Genomic DNA, 13,875 nt, shown 5'->3' on the forward strand with positions numbered 1-13,875 from the left:
TATTATTGTCTCATATTATATTATAATTATCTATCTCTCTTTAAACAATGAATATGTTCAAATGTTTCTATCTCCCTTCTTTTTTTTATTGATATATTAAAAATATATACATATATACAAATAATAAAAGCAAAAAAATAAAATAATATTTTAAAATAAAATCATAATAAAGTGTAAAAATAAAGTGAAAAGGGATGGGTTATAACAAAACAAACACAAAAAACGAAAAACACAAGAAAGGGAGAGAAAAAAAACGGGAAATGAAAATGAAAAGAGAAAACAAAACAACAGAAAGAAAACAATAATTTTAAAGCTAAAAGGATTTTACATGGATGGGTGTTAATTTTTCTACTTTTCTTCTTTTTTTTTTCTTATTTTTTGTGATACAATATGGGGGGTAATTGTTAATTAATCTACCACGTTATATAAATGTTTCTTTTATTTGTCGGAAAATGAAGCTATTACAGTTGATATTTTTGTTGTTGTTTTTGATATTTTTTTATTATTTTGAATTTGTTTTTATTTTATTTTATTTTTTTCGAGTATAGTTGGAAAAATAATAAAAAATAATGGAAAAAATGAGAAAAATTATAAAAAATTTTGGTTTAAGTATACATGAGAACGTATTGGTTTGTATGTTCGTAGTGAAATTATGTTAATAAAGTTTAGAACTGAGGGGGGTGTTTAAAATGTTGTTGATAATGTTGATGATGGTGGTGAAAGAGTTTTCACCACTTTAAATATAAGTATTCCTTCATCTCATTTAAATGGAAACGGAGCCAAAGAAAAAAAAGGAAAAGGAAAACAAAAATTATTATATTTTCTCCCTCTTTTTTTTTGTATTTTTCTTCCTATTTTCAAAGAGGAAATTTAAAAAGGAAAAAATATTTTTTATGCACAAAATATTATAATACATTTGAGTGTATGTATGTAATGTTTGTTATATGAATATATGTATAAATGATAATTTTAAAATATTTAAGGATACAAACGGAAAATGTATCCTTAAATATGTAATAATTATTTTTGTTTTTCTTTTTTCTTTATTTCTTTTTGTTTTTTTGTCGTTGCTTTTTATCTTTCATTATTTATGAAATTAATGAGAACATTTTAAATTTTTTTAAATAAAAATTAATATTAAATAATTTATATATTATGTATGTACATAAACACACTTTATATAAGTAGAGGAATTTTGAAAATTTTTTTTGTATTCTTTTAATGTTTACTTTAATTTTTTATGCATATAATTATGTGAGGAGTTAAAAAATAAATTTATGTTAAGTGTGTGGTTTAGTCATAAAATTCTGATTATTCTAATTTAACTGATTTTGTATAAAACTCCAATATGTTTGCAAATTTTATATTAGGATTTTGAAGTCGAATCAAATTTTCACCGTGAATCCGCTTCTTAAATTGCAGAAATGGAAAGGTAGTTCCATACAAATTGAACAAAACGATTACGAAAATCGAATTACATAGTAAGGCCCCAGATCTTGTAAATTTAAAATTTATTTTAATTTATTTATATTTTTATACTTTGACAACTCTCATTAGTCTTCAAGTGTCTTTACTCATTCTGCTGCACTACATACATATATGGAAGTTTGTTTTAAATTCATATAAAAATAATGTCTATCAAAAAAATCATTTACTTTTCGGTTATTTTGTCACAAAAATTATTCTTAATATTTAAATAAGGTATAACTATTAATTGAAATATTTTATTTAGGGTTTTTTTAAATTTGCATATGAAGGTTTTTAAATATAAAGAATTAATAATCAGAGTAACAAGAGAGAAAAAATAAATATCTTCTCTTCCGCCAGGTACAATTTATAGTAATCTACATACCACCTATACTATCTCGATTCCAAGCAAACTCTCGGAGTTATACCTCAAAGAATTGGACATGGGCTCTTCATAATACAGAGAAAGTTCTGCCTAAATTATTTGTGTCTGCGGGCGGGCATAGCAAAACAGTCACATAAAATATGCATAGCCATCTGCACGTCGTTCCGGCAGAATCTACACAAAGGGACCAAAGAACACCATTCTTATACATTTAAGCCAAAGAATAAACTATTCTAATTACTTATATGATTTACCGACGGGCTGTTCGGTAGAAAAGGTCACCAATATACATTTGTAAAAGCTATATAATTTTAAGAAATTAAGAACTTTAGTTTATTACTTGTGATTTACGGTACTAGTAAACGCTTAGCAAATTTACAAATGACGAATATACTATTATATTGGGATGCTAAATTCAAATCAAATACAAATGAATATAATTAATAATCGAAAGCAATCTGTAATATGGCAAGGTATTACTTCACATTTCAATCTTATCAAATTGTGAAAAAACACTAACGTTTTGAGCTTGATTATAAAATAATTCTTATTTATTTTTATACATTATTTATTAATTATTAAATTTTGGAAAAATAAAAATATTCAAAGTAATTTGTGAATTATTTTAAAAATTTTTACACTTAACATTATACCTACACAATATTTACTCGCGTTTTTGCAATTATTAAAAAAAAATTAATAAAACAGCAAGCTCGTTTCATAGCATAGGAGGAAAAAAAAGACTCTTATCAACTTTGATTATTATACGCTTTTAAAATTAAACTTTCTTAAATTAAAAATAACTTTTTCCATTTAAAAATTAAAAAGAAAATTTCATTTCATCAATTTTCTCATTTTCGCACATTTCATCGACAAAATAAATAAAAACATCGGGGAAAGGAAAAATAAAAAGAAAAACAGAATGGACCCATTAACAAAATACGGGAAAAAAAGTACGATTTTTATTTCATACATAATATATACGAAAAAAATTTTAATAACATATACATATACATTATTTATATGTACATTAATGGTTTTTTATTATTTTTGTCTTTACTCTTTACCTGGATGCTATGGATTGTGTCCCGATACAACAAGATGAAAAAAATAATAAAAATTTATTATGAAAAATAAAGCTACCAACGCGAAGAATCGCAATGGAAAATAAAAAAAAATTTAGGGAAAATTCATGGTTCACGAAAATGCACATTTTTTAGTTAAGAGAAAACTTAGTTTATAATATTTTATGCAGACTTTTTCTAACAGAATCGTACATTCTCGATTTTGTTAAATAAAACGGAAATTTGATAATGTTTGATATAAGAATTATTTTTTTGAATCATAATATTGGTTATAACCCATCTCTAATGCTATCAAACAATATGGAATGAAAAATACAACATGTTTGACATCAAACATTATTGCCAAACATTATGGATATTTACACAAACATTATGGGAGTCAATTTTATATTTACCACTATTAAAGGAGCAGGAGCACTCTCACTAATAATTCCATACACACGATTTCTCAAAATAATTTAAAAATTTGCATGTGAAACATTCGAAACGAAAATAATGAATGAAACAGTGATGATTTGATCTAAAAATATTCAAACAGATCCAAACAAAAAACTTTTAACTAAAAAGACTCTTAGATATTTTTAAAGTCAGTACATTTGTACACCAATTCCTCTCTTTGCTTTCGTTCATTTACATTAGAGATCGTTAAACAAAGCGACTGACAATATGGCAGTAACAAAAATCACCAGTTTTTAAATTTGGTTTTTCAAATCTGCTCAGTATAAAAAAAAAGTTGATATAAAAATTTTTTTTTCTTTATAAATAATATTTTTAATTTTTTTTGTTTTATTATCAATTTCTCTACACTATAGATGTATTAATGCACAAGAATACATACATACACAATATCAAAAGATACTTTTATACCAATAAAAAAAATGTTTATTTAAAAAGGGTTAAAAGCAATTAATATTGTGCGAAAGAAACAGAAAGGTGGTTTAATCTAATTTTTTTTAATACTTTTGCTAAGGATACTTTATTTTTTATTGAAAAAAAATTGTTAAAATAATTGTTTTTTCATTTGTACATTATTTATTTAAACGGGCAATCAGTGTAATCAAAGTCATCAAGCAAAATCGCCTTATCCCACTTAAAACCATTTTTAAATATAATATCAACCAATTTAACAAACTGGAATCGAACATGTTTGCATCAGCCATTGCGTACATGTTTGATTCGTTTTCAAACATGTTTGATTCAAAATAAATAAAAAAACAAAATAACGCATTTAATCACAAGTTAGATTATCGTTTAATATTAAACCAACAACAAAATAATGTTGTGTAATTGCAAACTCATGGGAAAGCCGTTACCGTTTTAATCAACAATTGGAATACTGAGAAATTTCATGAGAGAAGTGAAAGTTCTAAGGGATCTTTGAGTAATATGAAAAGAAATTCTGTAATTTAGTAAAAACTTAAATTTTAAAAAATGATTTATGTGTGCCTATTAACGGACAAGTTTTTTTAAGGATAACCCTCAGCAAAAGAAAAAGGATATTCAAAGGTGTCCGATGTTTTTTGCACTTTTCATTTTTTTTTAATTTAAAATAAAAATATTATTTAGTAGCGTTGGTAATAATACAATTTTTTTTTTATTTCCTTTCATTTTGTTAATTTAAAATACTTTTTGAGTTTTAATTAAGTTGACAGCATCCAGTAGCCTAGACATTTTTTTTTATTAAGTTTCAGTTTCCTCCTTTTTTTATGTTATATATACTCGCGTAAAAATAGTCACACACCTATATATTTTCTTTTTCAATATTAAACCGCAGCAACGGTATATAATGAAAAATATATATATATATATATATATGTATATTGTAAAAAAAAAAGGATAATTACGATGAAAATTGGAAAAAAATGAGAACAAACGTACACACACAAGTATAATATATAGGAATTCAGTATTTACGAGAATGTATGTGTGTGTATGAAGCCAATATATATTTTAAAGAAAAAAGTGAAAAACTAAAAATAATTATTTTGAAAATTTCTCATCGAGAATCAATTTTAATTACTTTTTAAAAAAATTTTCATATAAATACACACAAAGCAAAATCAAAAAAAAAAATTGGATATAAAAATAAGGTCTCCCCATTATAATTTTATATCGATAGAATTTGCGAATATTAGGAAAAAGTAAAAAAAATTATTTTAAAAATGTTTAAAACTCAAAATATATAGGTTATGAGTTATAAAAATAATCCACCAAAAGGCCTCTAGACATAGTTAGTCTTATTTTGAGGCATTCTAGTGTATTTTCCTGTTGTTCTGAATAGTTTAAAGCCATAACCGCAACATTAAGTGAGAAAAAGTAAATTAGAAATTTTGTAAGTAAAAATTTTCCAATTAAAAGGTAAAATTATTTGTTATGTTTTCTTGAGTTGACACTTTAAAATTGTTATCAAATATAAATTTTAATCACAGACAATGTTACTGCGATACATTATCAGTATATTAAAGTGTCATTGTTACACATTTTCAACTAAATATGAACTGATAATACTGTTCCTCGAAACTCGAATAGAATTTTAAAATAAATGAAAAATCGTTCGATTTACAAAAGGCTATAATCATTTGGCTAGTTATACACGTAAAACAAGCTCACAATGGTTGCTCTATCTCGAATGGTTCCGGAGTTACAAGCATTTATATGTATTTGCAGAAAAACTCTGGTACCTTTCTTTTTTCGACAGATGGGAGCCCGAAAATGAGTATATCTGAACGATTCGCTGCGTCTGATTACGACGTTTTCGTGCTTATTTCAAATCAAAATTTTTGCTCTTCTATTTAAAAAAATTAATTTTGAACTCCAATTTTGATCAAGCAATCTTTTATTACTATTGCTAAATATGAAGTTGCTAAATTTTTTAAAAGTTATTTAATTTACATTAAAAATTTTGCAAATTAGGCTTTTAATTAAATATTTGTAAATCATTTTAAAAACAATTTTTGGCAACAATGTTTAATTATAAACTATGAAGCAAATTGGTGATTGTTATGAAAATCAGAATTGCCTTTTTGACTTACAAAATCAATAATATTCAATGCAAATTATTTTTGTCTATATAATATTAAACATTTTTCCATTATTATTCAAAATTGAATTGTTAAACTAAATTACTCAATTTCCTTTCTTTTATTTAAGCTATCATCACCCGGCCACCAACCAACCCAACCATCTTCATTATCATTATAAATTTTAGCAATAAACAATAAAAAATTTTTACGTCATATTATCCACATTTATTTCTATAAAATTTTTTTTTCATATTCCTAATAATTATTACCTTTTGCATATATAAACTTTTTAGAATTTTAAAATTTATGAGTTATTCATTATGATTATATAGTGAAAATTGTGTATTTTGCATACACGCACCATGAGTATAAATTTTAAATATTAGAGAATTTCCTGACCAATAAATTAATTCTAACCATTTTTACTTTACACTGGGCTATAAATGTGTTATTTCAAACTGATTTTATATTCGAAATATAAAAATGGTAATAAAAGATTTTTGAAATTATTTTAATTTTATTTTACAATTTTTCTTATTATTGTTATTTAAAATTTCATAAAAATACAGAAAAACAAAGCGTACATATTAATTTTAATTTTACAACTTTTATTATATTATTTTGCACCCGGAATACATACACACAAATATTGTGTGCACCATACACACCATTATAACGACCAAAAGATTTTTTTTTAGATCTGAAATTGACCAAAAATTCACTTTTGAAAAATTGAGTTCACTCAACCACAATTGATTTTTTGGGTTACATGATAGTCGGCGGATTTAAAATACTGGAATTTTGTATAGAGATAAAAATGATGATGATGTTGATGATGATAATTATGATTATGGTGACAAGTTTTGCGTGTGTAATACACGAAATAAACCATAGAAGTGGAAAATTTTATTTTTCCATCTTTTAATTAGCTTTTATTATTATTTTGACTCTTGCCATATATTTTAAATATATACGAGAATATTATCGTATAACTTTTAGACCTTAAAAATTTTATGACACTTTGTGACATGATTTGTACATCATATAGGTATAGCAGTTAATTAATATGGGGATTTTTCATTGTCTCATTAATTTTTTGAATAAAATATAAAAAATTAGAAATTATAATCATGACTTTATTTCTAAATTTTTCTTTTGTTGTTTTTTCAGAGTTTTTTGAAATTTTCTAGAGCGAAAAGTTTACCTACACCATATTTTTGCTTTTTCTTTTTATGTTTGAAAAATTTTCACTAATGCGTTATATTATGTTTAACATAAGGGAAATAAATAAATTGATGACAAAGTGGATGACCATTGGCGTATTGGGTTTTGTTACTTTTGTAAAACAGAAATAGAATTTTTGTTTTGTAGAAAATTTAGTATTTTGGTTTACGTCGAAAATATTGAATTATAAATAAAATTTTAAGAAAATTTTACTATCATGATTGAAATAATGCGTTCTACAAGTAGGTCAGCTTTCATGTTGAAAATTTGGTATTATTAAAAATTAAATTAAAATTAGAACATTTATCGAAGTAAATTCAAAATATTTATCTAAATATTTAAGTTGTAACCTTAGTAATAAGAATTACTGATCAAACGTCAAATCGATGTTAGAGATTGTTAGAGAAAATGCTCTAGTAGATATTTTATAAATTTTATATCTATTCAATTTAGATGTGGCCGAAATTTCTTACTCTTCGAGTAATTAATCTAATTCTCCGTATTTCTGACAATTGATCAGAATTCTCATATTAAAATATAATGTCACATTTCTAACCAGATTACTCATTTTTGTTGTATATTCTCATTTTTTTTCATTTATAAAACTTCTACTAAACTTATTGATCTCCTAAATTAAAGTTACAGAAAAGTAATTGAATTTTGTATATTTTTTAGAAAAATCAAAGTAATTAATATGACAAATATTCTTCATCTTTGAAAAGAACATGTGACGTGATTAAAAAAAAGTGATTCTTCCTACAATAATTATTTATCGAAATTCTTCAATGCCACAACGCATGCAACTGTTACCCTACATTATTTCCTTGTGCACAGCTATCTCACCATATTAATAACTATTTAAAAATTACTCATTATTGAATTTGTTACATAAAAAACGTAATAAAACACTTTAATTTAGATTACAACTTACTTAATTTTTCTCCAAAAAATTTACTTAAATTATTTAAAAGTAAAAAAAATTGTGACACTAAAATATAATTTTTGTTATGAGACACTAAAAACAAAGTGACATTTATTAATCGTAATGACAGTAATAAAATAATATCTGGCATAACTACTATTACTACTACAACTACTATTACCATGTCACTAATAAAAAACTATAAAAATGATAGAAGTGATCTGCACCTGGTAATTAACAAATTTATGACTCGAATTTTATTTATTTTTTTTTTTTGTATTTTTTTCTTGTTAAAGAGAAAATCTATAACGGTTTCATTTCTATTAAAAATTTTAATTGGGCGGCGGTGGTATGGCATATCTAGTTGCGTTCAGGTCACTGCTGTTTTAAATTTTATCGCATCTTATTTTCAGTATAAGTTTCGTTGTGTACAAAAAATTTTTTTTAATAGGCAAATTTTTATATTGTCACCAAAAATAAGTAACGAAGAAGAAAATTTTAGAAATTTTTTTGAATTACAATCTGTAAAGATTTCTATCTTTTCGTATAAGTTGGACAACACATTTTAAACTATAAAAACAAGTCTTGTAAAAACAATTTTGTTAAAAATTGAAAAATTGAATAGGAAAAATATTAAGGGAATCAAGGATGAAAGATAAAAATAACAATTTTTTTAATTTTTTTTTTAAATTATGAAGTGACTAATAAATTTTATTTTTAAATTGAAATGAGCTCCTGCGTAAAACATTTAAAATTATTTATTTCAACAAAATCCACATTTATCTTAATTCTTTTCATAATACAAAATTTTTATTGTTTGTAGATGAATGGCTGAAAAATTCACAAACAAGTAAGTTTTTTAGAAAAAAAACAGTAGTTTTGACAGAGAAAGATTTATTGAAAAAACAAAAAATGAAAAATTTATTTTGACTTTTGACTTCTATATGAAGGGACCTATGAATAGTCCCTGTTTTTTTTTTGGTTTTAATTTTAGTACTTTTTTATTGAAACCCTATATGTTTATAGTTTTGCATTAGCATTAAGCAATATTAATAAAAGTTATTGAAAAATTATAATTGACTAAAATTCCTCTGCAAGAAACCAAACCAAACCCAATACATTGATCTTAATCTAACTGCTACTGCCATCTTGCATATTCTTTTTCAACTCTCTATAACTATATAGAGCCTTAAAACAACATTTGGATTTAGTTATTTAATCTAATTTTTATTATACTCACTTAAATTAGGAAATTATTTACTTGTTCGTCAAAGAAAGGCTATTTTTAAATTAATTTTGCTTTTAATAAAAAGTACTGCGAGTGCGCAACTTTTTGAATATTTCTCCGGCAATCCCATGGAAAGCACACGAACAACAACATCATAAGCGTTTTTTCCAAGTACTGTTTTATTAATGCAGTTTTTGTCTCCTATTTGTTACCAAAACAGAAAAAAATTGAAAGATTAACTTAAACCATACTTAAGTTAGAGGTAGATCTGCCTGTAAATTCAATACTACATTTCAAAATACCTTCACAAGGTAAAAACTATTGGTAATGGTATAGCAGCTCGAGAGCTCTAAGAATTCTAGTTCTTTGACTCTAACAAATTAATTGATTTCTTTACCTAATAAACATTGGCATTGTGAAATGTGAACATTATGTTTAAATTAAAAAAAACTAAAGAACTTTATTTAAATTATGGAAAACTAAAACTCAATTATACAAGTTACTCAAATACGAACGAATTTAAAGATGCTGTTATTTTTTTTAAAATACTTATTAATAATTCATTTTTTTTTCATCCTTGAAACTCCATTTTAATTTTTTTAATAATTATTAAAAAAAATTTATAAATTATTGTGAAAAATTTATCAAATTTTTAATTTGATTTTCTCAAAAACTTTTAATAATAATTGTTTTAATGAATTTAATTAAATATTTTTTTTTTTGAAATTCTAAACTATAATTATCTAGTGAATTCAATTAAAATTTATTATAAATCTATATACATACATAAAAATACTACCAAATACGTGTATACACAATCGATCAAAACTACATAAAATTGAATTTTTTTTTTTAAACCATGTAATTAACTTTTGTTCTTATTTATTATTCGTATAATAAAGTAATTATTATTTTTTCATTTCTATAAAAAAAAAATCATAAATTATAATGGACAAATACCTACATATACCTATACGTTTATACTTACAACATCCCATTATTTTCACACTATAAAAATTTCAAAGATTTTAAAATGGCGCGGTTATTAGATATTAAGGTAAACCACTTAAGTTTAAACAAAAAAAGAAAAAAAATTATAATTTAAAATTTAAAAAACTTAATAAATCTCATATAAAAGACAAAAATATTATTGTGTTTGACTAATACATTCGCATTATATAAATAATTGCAATAAATAAAAATGTGTGCAGGCAAAAAATCGGTAGTCCGTGTATATTTTGCCTATTTATTTCATAGCAATAGCAATAATATTAAAATAATTGTCATTTTAAAATATATATGTACTTTTATTGTCACGGTTAAATCAAAAACCCCTTATATACACATATGTATATATATATATACATATATAAATAATAATTAACATTTTACGCTTTGATACTATCATAACACTTATATTTTAATATTATTTATTATTAAAAAAAAAAAACTCAAACAGTGATGTGACACTATAATATTATAAGATATGTGACAATATAATTTTATACATGATGAAGTCAATCTAATAAAGTGATTTCTTTTCATTAAAAATGGTATAAATGACATATAATTGTGTCGTAATTGAGGTTAAATTAAAGTATATCTAAAATAAAATAGCAACAAATGAAAATGATACCCTATGAAAGGAACATACATTAATATAAGGTGTGTTAATAGGGAATTTTCAAATTCAATTGTTAGTACAGAGTCGACCAGAAAAATATATTATTAATGAAATTTAATTATGTTGCAATTTTAACTTTTTGTATTTAAAAAATTTTATAATAACTCATATAAAGAAATCAAATTATTCAGAGTAATTGACTACGAACACACATTAAAAGATAATCAATTTGTTTAAGGAAAATGAGAGAAATTTACTAGTGAGATGAGTATAAATCTTAAAGGCAAAATAAAACTTTTATTAATATTAAAAATTTGTAATGAAACAATATAGACTATAATTTATAAACAAGGACAAGGAGTTTCACAAAAATAGCGAGTTTCACAAAAATTTTCTCCGAAATAATGATATTAAAAAGTAATTAGTCAAAGTAACACATTAGGTTCTCGAATTTATATTGAAATATAGAACAATAACTATGCGCTATAAAAATAGCTGATTAAGCTTGAAGGAGCAAATTTTTTTTTATGTAGTTTCTTTTTGTAAATGCTAAAATTATTCTTAAGTAAAGAGCATAAATAATGAAAGTAATTATTTGATTTTTATTGAAGAGACTAATGACAAGCTAAATGAGTACAAAACGTGTATACATAGAAATACTATCATCTTTTCATGAGTTTCAAAATCTATTGACTTTGCCGGTCATATTCCCAGAGTCATCAATTAAAATGTAAAGAATAGACGGAAAATAGATTTGGAATTTCAGAAATTCCAAATCTGAGGCCTTATAACTGGAGAAGGAGAGCCTAAAAGGCAATTTTTTGCTCGTCTGGAGACGTTCTATCACCCAGCTTCAAGGCTCCTATTGAATATCGAACCCCTTGTATATATTTTTATATATTTATATATCTTCGATTACTAAGTGTTTGTATTAATTTTAAAATTTTTGATTTTCTCGTATAATTCTCGTATAATTCAAAAGCTAGATTTGTACTAAAATCCATTTTAGTATAATGACATTTTAATTCTATAAAATGGGATTCATAAACTTGAAAATGTCATTGTAGTAAAAATGTCATTACTACCTACATGTTTATGAAGCAAAACATTCCTACTGAGTCACTCTGTTACATGAAATGACCAAAAATTTTTTTTTTGTTGACCTTTTTGATTTTAAATTTTTCTTTTTACTTTTTTTTTCCAAAATTTACAAAATAAAAAACTTTTTTCTTTAATAAATTTTTACTTAGATGTCACTGTAATAATATGATGACAGTAATTTTCATATTATTCTATTAATGATCTTTGATATCATATTCAGTGATTACATCTTTAATGTTTTCGAAAGTACAAAAGTATAGAAAATAAAATTATTTTTAAAATGGGGTTTTGGTTTTAATAATTTTAATGGGAAATAAAAATAGTATAGGTACAAAAATTTATCTATGTGTACAAACACACATTTAAGTAAAGTGTAAATGATCCAAAGACTTGTCATATACACCAAACATTACAGGCATAAAAATAATTTTGTAAAATAATTATTTAGAGCGTAATAATTACTAGTTTCTATTGTCATTTCCTATTATCATGATTGTATACTCAACATAATATACTCGTAGTATATATACTGTTATATTGTATAGGTATACAGTTATATAATTAATTTTTAGTGTTTTAAAAGTATGAATTTTAAAATAAATTTTGTTTTAATAAAAGGGTTTATTGTTTAAAATACGTAAAAAAAAAATAGTTAAAATTGTCCAATTCTCTTTACAAAAGAGTAATTATAATTCATTAAATTCATTTTTAATTAATTTTTTATTTTATAATTTTTAGTTTTTTTCTCTTTATTCACAAAATGTTGTCATAAATTTTATACAATTGTTTAGAAAATATCGCAGTAGAAAACCATTATTCTTAGATAATTATTACGAAAAGCAAAAACAAAAAAATTAAAATATGGAAGAGAAATCTGTGCGGTTAAATCAATTAAAAATAATTTTTATTTTTATTTTAGAATTTATGTTAATTTAATTTTGTTTTATAACTACCAATTGCGTTATTTAACTATCTTATAATAAAAGTACTAATTTAGTTAATTATTACTTAAATAATTTAGTATTAAATTTGAATTTTTAATTTCTAATTACAAACTATACTCCTACTCACACACTTTTATTGCGTATAATACAAAGAAAAGTCTTTTTAATAACATCTACATATTTTAAAGAATTATTGTATAATAAACTATTGTTCTAAAATGATTAAAATATAAAGTTACGAAAAAATGCATTTCTTACTCCACCCCCGCACCGCTATATGTGTAACACAACCAAAATGCTCCTTCGAGACTTACCGTTCTGATAAATTTAAACGCTTTATGACGGTCAATTGCTCAAAGCTGCTATGTTGTAAAGATATGGTCGCCCAGCCAGAGACTTTTCTTTCAGTAAACCAACGGGTCTCTTCTGCCTCCAAAGAACTTACAAACACCCTCACCCTCTAAACTTAATTTCCTTAAGTGATTTCCAAGTCAAAAAAGTTAGAGACCAGCTGAGGACAATTTAATCATAATTCCGATTTTATTATTTTTACATCCTTTCTCAAATGTTATTGAATCACTTATGAATGAATAACACAAATATACTTTGTTGAAGGGTATGTTTTCTTTGTTATTCGCTAGTCCATCATCACGACCCCAACCGTCTCTCTCGAAGTGGCCTAGAATTAACTAACTAACTACCAAGCATTAACTAACCACTTCCATAGCTGAGCGATTGCTCCATTTGATTACTATATTTAATACTCGATACTCCCCTTTCTATACTTAAGTGCACGTACATTTTAATATCATTCATCTCCGCTTCAGAGAAACTAGAACAAACTCCTATTGGTTCGAACCAAAATTATAAGT

This window comes from Condylostylus longicornis, unplaced genomic scaffold, assembly GCF_029603195.1.
Source record: "Condylostylus longicornis isolate FDR11 unplaced genomic scaffold, ASM2960319v2 ptg000010l, whole genome shotgun sequence".
Classification (NCBI taxonomy): Eukaryota; Metazoa; Arthropoda; class Insecta; order Diptera; family Dolichopodidae; genus Condylostylus; species Condylostylus longicornis.